At 36.9% G+C, this 17,037-nt stretch overlaps 1 protein-coding gene and 2 long non-coding RNA genes across 5 annotated transcripts in view; 1 reads left to right on the forward strand and 2 right to left on the reverse strand.

Annotated features, from left to right (window-relative positions):
- RORA (RAR related orphan receptor A) overlaps nucleotides 1–17,037 on the reverse strand; it is an 861,625-nt gene that overhangs the window by 432,823 nt on the left and 411,765 nt on the right. The window lies entirely within an intron of this gene.
- The window catches only part of LOC141521587 (uncharacterized), a 165,969-nt gene that overhangs the window by 132,924 nt on the left and 16,008 nt on the right, over nucleotides 1–17,037 (forward strand). The gene's annotated exons all lie outside the window — the stretch shown is intronic.
- Nucleotides 9,203–17,037, reverse strand: part of LOC141521589 (uncharacterized) — a 33,501-nt gene continuing 25,666 nt past the window's right edge. Inside the window, exon 2 of the long non-coding RNA XR_012478018.1 lies at nucleotides 9,203–15,250. This is a non-coding gene — a long non-coding RNA (uncharacterized LOC141521589). The remainder of the gene's footprint in view (nucleotides 15,251–17,037) is intronic.

Below are 17,037 nucleotides of genomic sequence, written 5' to 3' on the forward strand. Positions count from 1 at the left end.
AAATCAGTCGATGGGCATAACACTGCCTGGTGTCACTCAACAAATGACATAGGCAGTTTTTACTATAAGAAATAACATAGCAATATAGTGCAGTCATACTTGCACTTTGTGGAAAAAGATATTTTGAGCAGGTGCATCAAGTTTTATGTTGATGTTGAAAATGGTTAGATAAAAATCTAAGAGGCAGTATGAGTTAGTACATGGGGCCAGCCAAAGTGGCCTTCTTTCTTATGCACAAAACTCCATTTCCTGTTTCTGAGTCTTCACACTGACTTGTTCCACAAACACTGTATCCTCAGACTCAGTTTTCTCTTCTGTAAAATAAATATATTAATATTTGTCCTTTCATTACAAGGTCATGGTGAGGCTTGAATGATATAGCATGTAAAATGCTTTGAAATGGAAAAGTTCTCTATGAATGTGAGTTATGATGATGATGTAGCACATGGTACACACATATGGCTCCACTTGGCCTTTAGTGTGTATTGCAAACAGAATCAGCAACTTGTAACGCTGCAGCAGAGCATCCTAGCAACAGGAGGGAAGGCGCTACATAAATACCAAATAATCACTATGAGAATCATCATCACAACTTCAAAGCACCATATTATTGGAATGTGACATTTGTCCACTCGAAGGATGCTCTAGTTAAATACAGATGGCACTCTTCAATTATTCTGGCTCCAGAGAATATCACATTCAAAAATGCCAAATGCTGAAGATGAGAGATATGGATGAGATTTCTATAATTCCAAATCATTTCTTTTCTTTGAGGAAAGTCATGAAATCTGACTCCAGTTTAGAACCATAGCTCTAAAGTTGGAAGATATCTTGGAAGACATCAAGTCCATCCCTTCATTTTATATATGAGGAAGCTAAAACCCTGGAAAGGTAAGAGACACACAGTCCTAAGCTTCAGAAGTGGGGTTTGAACTGCCATCTTTGACTCCACGAGTGCCTTTCTTATCTAATGTGGGCATGGGAACTTTTTATCAAATAGGATGATATATGTAAAGGATTTTTGCAAATATTAAATGCTATAAAGATGCCAACTATTAATATGGCTATAGAGGCAGTATAAGAGGAATGAATATACAGAACAATATGGGTTTATGCTTCACCTTGGACATTTACTTGCTGAGAAACCCTGTCCTAATTACTTAACCTCTTTGAACTTCAGAGAACTCCTTTAGTTTTATGTTCCAGAGAGACTGAAATCTGTGTTGGTAGAGGAAGTTCTTACATTGAAGTATCTTACAAACCATAATATCATCTTGTATATCTTGTATAACATTCAGGTTATAATTGCTACTGTGAATTTCCCTCCCTCTTATTTTCACTCACTATTGTTTATCTCTCACTCTTTTTAATCCTATCCTCATTACCTCTCCTTATTCTACCCACTCCTCTAAAGGTCTTTGTCTTATCCTATTATCCCACCCTTTTAACTCTTGATCTATACACCCTTTTAAGAGTCTCTTCCTTATCCTGTCCTCTCTTGTTTTTTTATAAGTTTAATAGACTTTTATACCCTTCTATATTTTGTTCCCTCTTTAACCTAGATCTAGTGAGAGTTTCAGCACTACCAGCCCTACACTCTGACCTGCTTCCTTTGTATCTGTTCTTCCTTTCACACCCCATTTGCATGAGATAATTACTCCTTTTTACCTTTTTCTACCTAATTTATTTTTTAGAATCACCTCCTCATATTCAACTAAGTCTCAACTTTTCTTTTAAGCTACCCTAATAATGATGACAATCTTAAGAATACTGATCATATCACTCTAATTATGATTATTTTTATTCCTTAAAAAAAGACATTTCCCTAAGTACACACATGGAATATATATGTTCCTACAAGGGCTTATAAAAAAGCAATTGAACATTTAGAAATGGCTTGTTTAGCATATTCTGAGACTTTTAAGATTTGGAGGAAGCCTGATTGTCTTTCAGTGGGACCCCAATACTGAAAGGTTCTCTTGACCTACTTTTGTCAAGTATTGTACCATCTTCTCTATCAGCCTGTGGATAAGCTGTTGATGGACCCAGTGAGCTAGAACATGTGGTGGAATGTGAGAGGTGTGTTCTTTCATGATCCCTGGAGTCCTGGGAATCAAAAGAGAGAAACAGTGCTCAATCTTTCATGATAAAAGAGAAGCTAGATACCTTCCCAGGATGGCACAGGCTTACAGTAGGATTCAAATGGGTTATTACAGCAATAAGGAAGCTACATGTTAGTTTTTATAGGAGAATTTTGTAACTTCTCTCATTCCATATACTGTGAGTTTAGAGGAAGCCATGATGAAGACAGAAATAATGACTACCATGGGCAAGTGATCTCTCTGTCTTCAGCATCATGACCACTATAAAATGGCTCCATAATGAACACTCTGTTACTCTGGACAGGATGGTCAGATGTGTACTGGCAGTGAACTCAAAAATTCTTATGGCTCCCTTCATTTTATAGAAGAGGAAACAGGGTCTGAAATGTAGGTCTTTTCCCTCTAAATTCAGACATTTTTCTATTATACCTCCAAGTGAAAGGGGATGATGAGACTCAGCCTCTATGTTTGGCAGAGACCCAGAAATACCTCTTGGTCACACAATTCATACTGCCAAGCAGGCAGACTATGTCAAAACAGATTAACTGAAAGTTATCATTAGGAATATGTTGAAATAACTCTTTACATTTCATGGGTAGACACAACGTATTATGGTTGACTGTGGTCTTGGCAGGCAAAAGTATATTATATGCTTTATAATAAATTAACAAAGTCATTAATTAAGATCATGTTTTGACAAATATGGAAATAGGTTTTACATGACAGCACATATAAAACATATCAAATTACTTACTGACTTGGGGAAAGGAGGAGAGTAGGGAGGGAGGAAGAACATTTGGAATTTAAAATTTTATAAAAATAAATGTTAAAATTGTCTTTTTATGTAATTAAGAAAATAAAATACTATTAAAATTGATATCATGTTTGCAAAAATCATTTTCAAAATAATTAATCCCCCATTAATGAATGAGAATATTTGACTTTCATCCAATATGTTTGAATTTCAAATTTCTTTGCAGTGGAAAGGCCCTAGATTCAAAATCAGAGGACCTGGGCTAGAACCATGGTTCTGTTAATTAAGTTCTCCATGTCCTTAGACACACAGTGCAAGTGTCTTAACCTCCCTGACTTCAGTTTCCTCAATTGTAAAATGAGGGAATTGGACTAGATGACCTTTAAAGTTTTTTTCAGTCCATATTTTCTTAAGTTAACACTTAAGATAATGTCTAAGAGTCTCACTTAAGCTAACAAATTACTTTCTTTCACAATAGAGGCTACCTGGTATAAAAGAAATTGTGTTGGCTTGGAAATCTGAAGACCTAAATTCAAGCCTTTTGAGAGATAATGGCTGTTACCTTGGGCTAGGTACTTCATCTGTCATTGCTTCAGTGAACTCTTAGGACTGCAGAGGAGGTGCTGGCCTTTATCGTTTGAGGAAATTTCCTCATTTAGGAGTTCTTTATAATGAAATAAAGAGTCCAGTCCCCAACCCTATCCTAACTATATTTAATAGTATATTTGCTTGTATCCATCCATATTAAAAACCCATGACACTGTCTGACTGGAATCAGAAAATTAGATCATTTGAAATGACCTTAGAAATGATTTACTTCAACACCTCCATTGTGTAGACAAGGAAACTGAGGTACAGAATGACAAAATAGCATGCCAAAATTCACATAGCTACTGAGTGTTCCAAAAATGGATTGTTGACTTCTTGAATCCTGTGGCAAAACTCACTGCAATTACCAGGAAAGAAAAAATACTGCTTCTATTAATTTATGCTCGCAAACATAATCTTAAAGGTACCATTGTATGTATTTAAAACATTTTGAATATCTACAATCTATTATTTTTAAAATATATTTTATTATTTCACACATTCAGAACTTATTGATTTCTGATTTCTTTATATAGTGTTTCAAGGTTTACAAAGTGCTCAATTCATCCTTAAAACAATCCTGTGAGGTAGGTGGTGTTATCTTGCAGTTTTATAGTTGAAGAAACTGAGGTTGAAAGAGGTTAATTTAGCCTAGGGTCACCCTTCTAGCAAGCATCTGAGGCCCAAGGCTTGATCCACTGTGCCATCAAATTGTCCTATTGACTACATAAAGCCAAACCCTCTCCTATTACTTCCTTTCTTTCCTCTCTACATTAGGTATGAGGGAAAAAACCATACTGTACCCAGCTGTACTGGGCAGAAACTTTTTTAGTCCCTTGTCACTTGGGGAAGGGATGGAGTCCTAATCTCTCTCTTAACAAGAGACAGGCCCCCTCCCCCTTTTGTTCTCCATGACTTCTAATGAGCTGTTTCTATTTTAAAACAACCTCAAAGCCAAGCCCAGAGCTTTCTATCATTACATGGCCTATGATCCCTAAGGAAGGTTCAAAGGGAGACTAGGTGGGGTGCCATACTTTACCCTGTGCCTCTCCGGTTCCCTAACAATTGATCTCAGGAGATGCTTTGCTACTGCCTGGGACAGTAGATCATACCTTGTCTTTATTTCATTAGAGTTATTTGGGCAACATTTTCTACAAGCCAAACTCCTCTCTCCTGAAATGAATGGTACACCATTTGTCTGTTTTGCAAAGCCAGAAGTTTTGGTTCTAGGTTTGGAGTGCATTTCAAATTACTTTAAAGGAAAAATTCTGAGAAAATATTCCTAGAAACACCAGTTTGTGGTAGTAGAAAACTAGAAACTCAGGAGATACCTATTTAATTGGGGAATGGATAAATAATGGATGCAGTGGGATATTACTATATCATAGGACTATCATTTATGAAAAATTCAGAGAAGTGTGAGAAGACTTGGATGAACTGATATAGACTAAAATAAGCAGAATTGGAAAATCAATATATACAATGATTACTATGTTGTACATGGAAAGAGATGACCTCTTAAGTCCTTTCCATTTCTAAATCTGTGATCCTGCTTAGACACAACCTTCACCAGAGACAACTCCTGTGGGAAAAGGGGCAGTTATGCTTACTAACTGCCAGGCAATTGCTACTCAAGGGGCATGCCAGGCAGTCACAGAATGCAGCATGTGCCGGGCAAGTTAGGCCACTATCACCACCTTGATCACCATCTCTCTTCACTCTGTGTTGGAGACAACCTAGGGCCCTGAAGCCGAGAACCTTGGGCACAGCAATGCTCCCAGCTAGCTACCTTAAGTCATCATGTGGGAAGCAAGTCCGTAGATGATTCAAACTAGGAACTGTTCCTGCAGCTGCTATAACTCCAGCCACTGAAGACAAGAAAGTTCTTGTCACTAAAGTCTTTGGCCCAGGTAAATAGTTCAATACCAAGTATTTATATGGTTTTATCACTGAAAATGACTTTAAGGAAGATACATCATCTACTTCGCTGCAGCATCCTAAGGACCAAAGGGACCTATTCATCTGACTTGCAGCTGAAACCTTCCATAATGTGTATTATCTCCCCCATTAAAATGTAAGCTTTTTGAGAGCAGGGACTGTCCTACTCTTCTACTTGGATCCCACATACATGGCACCTAGCAAGTGATGAATGATTTCTTGATTCATTCAATCTTTCACTTGATTTATCTGAATCTCTGAACAGATCTGAACCCTGAAGAAATAGAATGGTAAAGTTGATCACAGCCAAAAGCTAGAAGGAACTTCAGGGGCCATCTCATCCAAACTTTTCACTTTATAGGAAAGAAACTGAGACCTTGAGAGGATAAGTGACCTGCCCAAGGTCATAAAAGGAGTAAACATTGGAAGAAGAATTCAAACTCACAGTCTCTGACTCCAGAACTCTTTCTATTGTACCATGCTGGTAATAACAAACCTAGGTCTGATAAGGTCAAATTTTGGCATTTGATATTCTCCAGTTGAAAGGCTTTAAAGGATAAATTCTCAATCTTTTTTGGTGTATGATGAACCTCTTAGTCATTCTGGTGAAGCTTATGAATTCTCCAGAAAAATGTTTTTGAATGCATAAAAATGTACAGTATTACAAGACCAACTGATTATACCAAAATATAGTTATGGAAATTTTTTTAAAAAAATCAAGTTCACATATTCAGGATTACCAACAGGATAAATGTGAAACCTTAGATGGGCATTCAAGGTCTTCCACAACCCAGTTTAAGTTTTCTTTTCCAATTCTATTTCATATCATACTACTTTCAAGAACACTGTGACTTCATGAATGAAGACTACTAGCTGTTACCCATTTATGTTCTGTGATCTGCCATCTCTGTGCATACATAAAAGCCATTTCTCATAACTCCTCCCTCCACACACCTTTGCTACTTGAAATACCATTCCTTTTTCAGGGTCCAGCTCAGGTATTTCTTCCCTGAAGCCTACATTAAAGAACTCTATCTCACTCCAAACTCTCATCCCCCTTCCCTTGAGTCTCTCCTGAGCACTGAATATATTCTAGCTTAGATTTAAGTTATTTTTTGGATGATTTTTTTGACTTTCTTTACATATGCAACATTCAGTGCAGTATCTAGTATAAGCTTAACACTTAACAACCACTTGTTGACTCACTGTGAGCTGATAGACTTGCTTTACTCTGATATGAAATGATAAATTCCCAACAGATCCATATCCTATATGTTAAACCTAGGAGTTAACAAATATTGGTTGAAATGAAAACTGGTGAAATTAAAAACAAACTGTATGTTTTTATGTGATTGCAAATAATTAGTTATATGGAAACAGTTGGATAAATTTAGCTTATTAGACATAGAATCATCAATTTTTAAAGCTGGAAGGGACCTTGGAGACCATGTGGATTTAGTAATTGATAAGTTGCAGTCTGGACAACACAAGCATGGAAGGGGTATTCACATAATCAGATAAATAAATGAAAACATTAAGTGAATACCTTTGTATGGTGTTTATGTAGAAAGAAAAGAATACTTTTCCGTATAGTAAATGTAGATTGAGTCTGGAGAGATTCATGCTTACTTCAGGTGGGTCTTGGGAAAATTGATCTCTCTCTTTTTTAATGAGTTAAATCAACTGTCCTCAAATTTTTTGGTCTTATGACTTCTTTACAATCTTAAAAATTATTGACTACCCTCCCGGTGATTATGTGGTTATATCTACTGATGTTTGCCATATTAGGAATGGTAATTTCTTTTTTTTTTTTTTTTACATTTTGCTAGGCAATGGGATTAAGTGGCTTGCCCAAGGCCACACAGCTAGGTAATTATTAAGTGTCTGGATTTGAATTCAGGTCCTCCTAACTCCAGGGCTGGTGCTCTATCCACTGCACCACCTAGCCACTCCTGGGAATGGTAATTTCTAATTAAATACATTAGTATTATTAGGAAAATAGTTTTTACCCTAGGGACCTCATAAAAAGGTCTTTGGGACTCCTCTCACAATCTGAGCACCAGTGAATTAGGGGAAACGGCCTTAATATTTCAAGCATTTATAATAGGAGTACTGGGAGAGAACTGGGCAAGTTGGGTAGGAGGAGGGGAAGAGGTTAGTATTCCAAATATAGGAGAAACCTTGGCAGTGAAAATGAGACAATCAGATGAACTTTGAGCCTGCATAGAGAATGGGTGAAGACAGGGACAATGAGATGGTCCAGTTAGGATTAGTGATAACCTTTGAAACAGGGATGGAGGATCTCATTCCCAATTTGTAGAGCAGTGGAAAGTTCCCACATAACCCCGATGATGAGGGTTGATCAAGCTACAGTGGCAGGCAGAGAAAACAACTTCAGCCTGATGCCATGTAGCTCCTACAGGGGAAGTAGTTCTGTAGATGAAGTCACTGAAAAAATAGTATAAAATGAAGGCAAACACCATCTTTTCTTATGTGCAGTAACAGGAAATAAACATTTCATTCCCAGAACAACAGTTTTAGTTTTGGAATTTAATAGGAAATTTATATTTTGTTGAAAATTATTATGAACCTTGCTCTGAAAATGTTTAATGATTGAAGAGTTAAACAACAATGGTTTATACTGGCATTTGGGTATTCTACAGAATATACTCTTTAATGGCAAACAGGGGTTTTACCCAGTTATCTGTTTAAACATGACAACAGACTGAGATGTGGAGACCTTTGTATTATAAAACACAATGAAGCATAAAGGTAAACCCTGAATGGAAGGAGGCAAGGATGTCTGAGAAGAATCCTAAAATATTCCAGTTAAAATTTTTTTTTTAAAAGGACCTGGATATTTTCTAGTGGGCAGTAAGTAGTCTGATGCTTGTTTCTGACTGCTTACTCCTATGGCTGCTGGGGTGGAGGGGCTCAGCCAGGAACTCAGAGAAACAGATTTGCAGCAAAGCTAATTCCAGAGATAAGCAGAGCTGGGTAGGATGTCCAAAGGCGTACTCTGGGGAGGGTGGGGGACTGGCAAAAGGGAAGGGGGAGATTCATCTCAGCCTCCAAGTTCAATCTGGAGACAAAGCTACTGTTAAGAAACCAAGGGAAATCTGGAAATCAGGCAATTGGGGTTGAGTTTCATTTTGAGTTTCCGGATTCATTTAAACCAAAAAAACCCCCAAAGCAAAAGCCCAGTCAGGTCAATGCACGGGAAATGAAAGACGCTGCAGCAAGAACTACTGAGAATGGAAACGTCTACCTTTGACATCGCTCCAGTCTTCAGACAATACCCTCAGCTTGGTGTTCCTCTTGCCTACACGACTCAAATGCTCTAATTACCTCGTAGAGTGTAAAGAAACCTTGGAGCCCCTTGCCTGTGGGACAGTTCTTTTGCTTATTGGACATAGGAATGTGTGTGCTTTGCTTTTAAATTTCTTTCTTTTCTTTCCCCCCCCTGGGCTTGGGACTGAGTTGCTATCTCTGTTAAGAGGTTATATTCATTTATCTTCTTCCACTTAGACCTCCTTAACATACCCTTGCTTTCAAAAGGCAAGATGAACAAACTGGTTCAGGTTATCCACCCGCCCAGGAAGCCTTTCTAAGCTCTCTCTCTCTCCCTCTGTTCCTGCTCTCATTCTTTCTTTTTTCTAATTCTCATCCTCTCTCTCTTTCTCCTATTTTCATTGTCCTTCTCTGTTTTCCAATCAAATGCTAACTCTCCCTCTCTCATTCTCTGATAGTCCATCATTTACTCTCTCAAGTTCTCTCTTTTTCCTTCTTAGTCTCTTCCTGTCTCTTTGTCTTCTCTCTCTCTCTCTCTCTCTCTCTCTCTCTCTCTCTCTCTCTCTGTCACTCTGTCTCTCTCACACATACACACACACACACACACACACACACACACCCCACTCATACACCATGGATCACAGTAACCTCTAACGTCATGACTGGATCAAAAACAGAAGTGATTAAACATATTTTATCATTGTATGGACAGCCTAACTGGAAGCCAGAAGTACTGGAACTGTCAGGAGTCAGCTCTCCTAAGGACTTTTCTTTTTCAGTTTCATATGGTAAATTCAATAGCCCTGACTGAGATCAGAAGAGGAAAACTTCCGATAAGCATCCAACTCTGAAAGGAGGACTGAAATTGAATCTGTGTTCTGAAACCATCCCCAATCTGTTGATCACTGGTTTCAATATGCTACATAACCTAAACCAAGATAGAATAGTTATTTCATAGAAAATATATACTTTGTTCATCAATGGAAAATTCAAGTGTAGGACCTTGGGTCAAAAATAGGCAAGTAATATGACTCGGTCTTATGATGTGCCAAGCCTCAAACCTCCAATAATGCAAACTCTCAGCAGATCTGAGGAAAATGAAGGCCAGTTGCACCAATGACCACCATAAATATGCCCTGTCCAGCCTCTTCAAATGTGTGAATGCTAATTCTGTTGGAGCAGAGCAAGAAACTTTCTACTGAAATTAGTCTACCTTTGCTGTCCCTAAAATAGAAACAAGATGAGTAAAGATGTCTGGTGAAGGACAGTTGATTTCTGAGATGAGGAAGTCAATGGAGTTTAACTGAAAGTCAGCAGTGAGCACTCACATCTGCTATTAAAGCAGGCCTTTTTGAATCACCCCAGAGATTTATTACCTATGCAGTTTTTGGTAAGTCACTTAATTTTCTTGACCCTTGGTTTTCTCATTAGTAAATGAGGGAGTTTAGACTACTTGGCTTCTGAGGTTTATTCCAGGTCTTTATCTCTGACCTCAGTGGTCCTAAGAAAAATGAAATGACAAAGATATTTTCAAGAGTGGACATGGGTTGTCCTATAATATGTGGTCATACAACCAAATGAAGTCAAAAAACATTTATTAAGTTTCTGCTATATGCCAAAGTCCATAATCTAGGCACATCAAAGTTAACTGCACTTTTAAAAACATCCTAAACTAGTCTAGACCATGATGGGTGAAAGGGGATACAAAAAATGTATCAGTGTAAGCAACTTTGCCTAGGTGCAATGAAAAGCATACTGGATGAAGGATGAGGAAGCCTAGGTTCACATCACAAGTCAGATAGATATTAACTTTGTTGTCTAATTTTTATAGACCTCTATTTCTTCATCTGTAAAAAAGGGCTACTAATAAAATCTACTTCATAGGATTCTTAGGATTATTAACTGAAATGTTCCTAAACTGTTTTCTAAACTTTGAAGTATTATATCAATGTCAAGTGCCCTGGTGACAACAACAATGGTGATGATGGAGAGAAGGTTTACCCAAGGGAAACAATTATAAAACAGGAAAAGATGCTATCTAGCAATCTAAGGCTAAATTGCACATAGAGAGATCAATATCAAGACTTCTTATCAGTGTCCTTCTTTCCTGAATATTTAGCAGAAGTGTTCCAGTTCTGCTTCTTGAATATGATTTAAGATTGTCAAGGGATTTTTTTTTAGGTTTTTGCAAAGCAATGTGGTTAAGTGGCTTGCCCAAGGCCACACAGCTAGGTAATTATTAAGTGTCTGAGGTCAGATTTGAACTCAGGTACTCCTGACTTGACCCACTGCGCCACCTAACCACCCCAGTCAAGGGATTTTAAGAACAAAATCACACTTTAAAGAATTATCCATAAACAGGCCCTACTTGGGTGTCCTTTTTTCATTAGCCAGAGTTTGACAGATGTCAAAAGAAACAGCAGAAAATAATTGATGAGGATTACCTTTTCATAGCTAAAAGGACTGGGTTATATACACACCTGTATATACACCCATATATACATACTATATATATTTATAGAAACAACTAAGTGGCATAGTGGAGAGAGTGCTAAGCCTAGAGTTGGGGAGACTCATTTCCCAAGTTTAAATCTGATCTCAGACCCTGGGCAAGTCTTGTAACTCTGTTGGCTTTAGTTTTCTCATCTGTAAAATGAACTAGAGAAGGAAATGGCAAACCACTCCAGTATCTTTGCCAAGAAAACTCCAAATGGGGTCACAAAGAATCCGACAGGTCTTAAAAAACACCCAAGCAACATCATCTATACACATATACATGTGTATATGTATATTTGTATAAGCATATATATGTATGGATATATCAACATATGTATGGATATGTGTGTAAATATTTGCATATATATATGTCTGGGTCTCAGTTTTCTCGTGGATAAAATGAGAGTTTAAAGGAAATAGCCTTAAATACGGAATTTCTTATTTCTTTATCCCAATAAAAACATAAATGAAGTTAAATAATAACAACCACCAAAAAACCCAAACTCCTGACAAAATGTCAGTTTCTGAGTATAAAATTCTTTATATAGGATCACATATTTGGAGATAGAAGGGACCTCAAAGGCCATCAAGAAATATCCTTTATCTCATTGGTACTCGCGAACTCCTGTATGTTATGTATTATTGTCTCCTTTTCACACATGAGAAAATTGAGACTTAGAGATTAAATGACTCAATTAAAGCTCTGAAGCTGGAAGATGCATTAGAAATTATTTATCCCAATTCCATAATCTTCCAGATGAAGAAAGTGTGATACAGAGAACATAAGTGATTTGCTAAGGTCACTCAGCTAGCAAATACCCAGATCTTTTGGCTCTAGTATGATTTTCTTCTTTACCCCTTTGCATCTCTGCTCAAGAATAATTTCTCTTCTCATTAAAAGCTCTGGCAGTGACTGGGCAGAGGTAGGGGGAAAAAACCTTCAAATCTACTCATCTAGTTGATAAAAAAAGAATGTTTGGTCAGGGGAGAGAGGCTGAAAAGATAGTTAAGAAAGGTTCCAAGGTTGGTGAGAGATTTCAATTACCTGTATTCCTGTGTCTCCTTCCTACACATAACTTCCACAAATCACAGAATGGAAGAGAGGATTTTGATGCCAACCTCAAAAATCTAATTATGTTCAACCCCCTCATTTTACAGGAGAGGAAACAGAAGTGATTGAGAAGAGACTGTATAGGATAACCCCTACTTCTCCCAGGAGCTGACTTATAGAACTTACTCGTGATTCATAGACCTATTGAAGTTAGAATGATCTTGGAGGCTATTCATCACATAGCAAACTAAATTCAAGAATCACATTACCATATTCAGGGGCTAGACTTTATTCTGAAATTGCCCTAGAACAAGGTCTTATTCCATGACTAACACCACCATCCCCCTGTTTTTTTATGGGGCCAATATGCACCTGCCTCTTGCACCATAACTGGGAGTTTCCCAAGGTGCCCTACCTATAACCAGGTATTAAATGTGAGGAGAATCAAGCTACATTTTGGCTAGAAAAGCAGTCTTGGAAGGAGTGTATTGGAGCAAATTACATTTAGGATCACTACTATCAGAGGGGAAAGACACTATGTAAAGCTGTTATAAGGGATATTGCACAGCCCATTGGAATTTGGTGAACTGTATCTTTTCCTGCCAACATCAGTGCTGCATGTGCACCAAGGGTATGATATCAGAGGCACTAAGGAAATGATGGCTCAGGGAAAGTTTTGAGGGTTGTTAAAAAAAGAAAACATTTTTTATGAATTTTAATGTTATTTCAATATAGTCATAATAGAATGTGTCACTTCCCAGAGCTTGCCTGGGAAGACTCTTTTTTTTTAAATGAGAGAGAGAGAGAGAGAGAGAGAGAGAGAGAGAGAGAGAGAGAGAACTAGAGAGAGACAGACAGAGAGATAGAGAGACAGACAGACAGAGACAGAAAGAGACAGAAACAGAGACAGAGAGAGAGAGAGAGAGAGAGAGAGAGAGAGAGAGAGAGAGAGTGTGAGAGTGAGAGCACGAGCACTGAACAAAGTTTTACCAGATCCTGAGGTCGAGCTTTAATTAGATTCCTGATTATATTCTATGACTATTTGTGTAACTGTTCAATTAGTAGTTTAATAGCACAGACAGAGATCTTAATGAGCTATTAGCATTGTGATGCCTCTAGATTGCTTTTTTTGTTATTGTTATTATTATGCTTTCATACAGGTCTTGCCCTTGGTGGAGCTCAATTATAGAGTTCTCCCTTTAGATAAGATGAAATGGAAGACAGGATTCCTGTATTTTCCTCAGGGATGAATATTCTCTTTGGTTGGTTAGTTTTTGTAGCTTTGAAGCTGGAAGAGACCTCAGAGGTTATCAAATCAAATTCTCTCATTTTACAGATAAGAAAACTGAGTCTGAGAAAAATTAACTGATTTGCTTATTGTCATACTGCTGGCATTTGAAACCAGATTCAGACATTAAACCTGGGTTGTTCTACCACCTTGTTTCTTTGGTGAGCTATAATACTGATTGCTATATGTCAGGATAAGTAACCAATTTTCTATTCAGCAAATATGATTTTAGAGAATCATAGAATCTTAGAGCAAAGAGAAACCTTAGAATTCAAATAGACTAACCCCAGATTTCTCATTTTCCAAAGGAGGGAACTGAAGTCCAGGAAAATTCAACGCTTTGTCCTAGGTCTCACAGTAGAGTTGGGCTAGAACCCATGTCTACTTACTTCCGGGTAATAAAATGATGAAAGATTTTAAAATTTCAAAACTGATGGATTTGATTGAACAGATACAGTTTTTTTCAATAGAGACAAACATAAGAACAGAGTTGAGCAATTAACTGGGTAATTCAGCTTCTATGATCAGACAGTTTAGTTTGTTCAGGTTCCCCAAATCAACTTTTTCCTTAGAAGGTATAGCTTGGAAGACATTAATTGGATGGCTTTTTGTTTCAGTTCTTTGGTTCCCTTTGTCTACTGAGGATGAATATACTTACATTCCATTTCTAGGCAGAGAAGAAGTATGGTTAAGTTATGCCCTGCTTTATAAGTAAGCTTGTTATATGAAGATCCAGATTTATGGAAATGATAAATGAGGAGGGATGAAGGGAATGTTTTCTTTATTAAGAAATTTCTTAAAGAGGGTAGAAAAGGAAGGAGGGACAGTTAGAAATTGGAACTCAGAACTATTTTAAAAAATGTTTGAAACTTTTAATGTGTAATTGGGAAAAATAAAATATTATTTAAAAAATAAAAAGTTAAAAGAACTTGATGCTTTACAAAAAGGCTTAACCAGAATGTTCATTTAAGTCAAACAACCATGTTATTTTTTTATTTTCTTTGGAGAAGGGGAGAGGACAAGAAGGGGAAAGTGTTGTGCTATGTGTTAATATCTTTGAGATGATTAAAAAGGAAGAGAAAATTAATGTTTGAACTAGTGAAAGTGACTGCTGGGACAAAACAATTATTCTATTATAAATTAATAATACAATTCACTTATGATGTGTTATTGAGTACGTGAAGAATAGTTTGCACTCAAATGTTCTTTGCAGAACCCATTTATTGCCAAAGATAAATTTAAGGGTAGTGTCACATTTTGAAAAATGTTATTTTATTGGCTGTAATTTTTCACCGTACCTGTGGGAACTTGGTGACAGCCCAACACTGCAATTGTCCTTCATGTTGATATCCCTTTTTTTAGCTGAACTGTCCAGGGAATAGACTAAATGTGATTTATTTGTCCCTGGACCAGTAAAAGGTTCTGGGCAGGTGAAAATGGATGATCAGTTGGTTGAAGAGAAATGGGAAATGAGTCCAGCAAGCTGACTTATTCAATGGAAACAAATAAGCAACTGGGAACCTTTTATCCATCTATGTTCCAAGTGCCTGGGACTCTGGATACATGCATGCATATCTTTATAAGGAACAGCAGAACCACCATCAATTTAGACCTGGCTTTGTCTGGTTTTCTTTGTGAAACTGATATGCAGAACTGTAGCAGCAGGAAGGAAGGAGTTGTTACTAACTTCCTTCCAAATTCAAGGACTTCCATATAACTTTCTTTCTGAAGGAACTAAGAAACTTAGAAATAAAAGAGAATGATTCAAAATTTAGAAAATGGATGATAAGAATCAGAAATCAACCCTCCTAAATCCCAGTATTTTGAGTGGTTTTTTCATGACAGAGGCATATGGTAGGACACAAATTATGATCCCACTGAATTCCAACATATCTTTAAAGCCCAACTCAAATGCTACTGCTCCATGATGCTTTCTTTAATCTCCTCCATTAATAATCATCTGTTCTCCTTAGGATCCCACACTATTCTTTGCACTTCTTAAATGTACTGATCACACAAACTTAGTTTTATAATTATTTCTGTTTCTATCTATCCCTCTTCTACAGTTTTTTTTACAAGACAACAAGAACTATCTCTCTTCCAATGACTTTACATTTCCCTAGCATATAGCATAGGACTCTTCACATAACAAGTGCTTAATAAATGTATATTAAAACAACTTTCCTGGGAGTAGGGAAAATGAATATCTTTGACTGTAGCCAGTAACTAACTAACTAGTTGAGTGACTCTGGGCAAGTCATACCCTTGGGGGCTCTTTGGGCATGAAGTATTCTATTCAAAAAATGAGGGGCCTGAGACAGTCTTCTATAGTCACTTGTAGCTTGAAAAGTCTATTATTCAATGATCTTTTCACTCTGAAATGTAGAAACACATAACAACTGGACTTTTAAAATATTAAATGGTACAAAGAAATAAAAATTACTTATGAAAATAAAGTCATGGGCTAGAAGTCAATTTGTAATGCAAGATATACTATAGACAAAGGTTTGCAATGAAAATGATTATATATAGTCTCATCCAAAGAGTACAGCAGGGCCACTCTATTTTTATTTGTCTAATGTTAAAGGTCCAACCTGGCATTGCTAATGGTCTATACATGATCTCTGTGCCATTTAGAATTTATTAGATAGGGAGCTCAACACTCTATTCTGGTCTTGATTTTTTCCCCTTTTATCTTCTACATGCCAAAGTGCCTCCAACATTTAAAATCAAGGTAAGGTTCTGTATTTTATGGGAAACGTTACCTGACCATCACAGTTTCAGACATCCCTAGCCACCCCCACCCTGCCCAGCAACCTACCCATTTCCACTCCAATAAACACCTTTAGCATTTACTGTCTTCCTATTTCTTTGGTCTTGAAGCATATAACTTAGGAGTGTGGAGGGTATTTTTAAAAATTTTTCCCTAGGAGAATCTGTCACTATGTAGTATCTGTTTTTTTTTAAATATCCTAATCTGAGCATAGGAAGTTGACAGAAAGTTACTTGAGGCAGGGACAAAATATTGCATTCCTTTTTTTCTCCTCTCCAGTATAAGGTAGATGTGTTGGACAGAGTGTGTTTTGGATTCAAGAAACATAGGCTTGAATCATGTCTCTGACATTTCCTTACTGAGTCACCACTGTCAATCTACTTCATGATAGATTTAGGGTTATATTTATTTGTTTGTAAAACAGGGATAATTTTAAGAACTTCAATACCTATATATAGGGCTGTAGTGAGAATTAATGAGAGAACATGTATAAAGTATATTGCAAATCTTAAAGAATTATGTAAAGATCAGTTATTATTGTAGGTAAACAACTATGTTTTGATCTGCTTTTGATGGATTAAATCAAAAACTTCAGAAAATTCTAACAAAAAGATGGTACTTTTAATGAGCTATTCTTGCCTTTCATCTGTGTATTTTACATAAAGTCTTGTAAATTGGATGCAAAATCATTTTTGAGAATAATATGCTGTCATGGATCACCAATAGTTATGGATAGCAATAGCAGTCTCCAGAAAC

Source organism: Macrotis lagotis, chromosome 4 (assembly GCF_037893015.1).
Source record: "Macrotis lagotis isolate mMagLag1 chromosome 4, bilby.v1.9.chrom.fasta, whole genome shotgun sequence".
Classification (NCBI taxonomy): domain Eukaryota; kingdom Metazoa; phylum Chordata; class Mammalia; order Peramelemorphia; family Peramelidae; genus Macrotis; species Macrotis lagotis.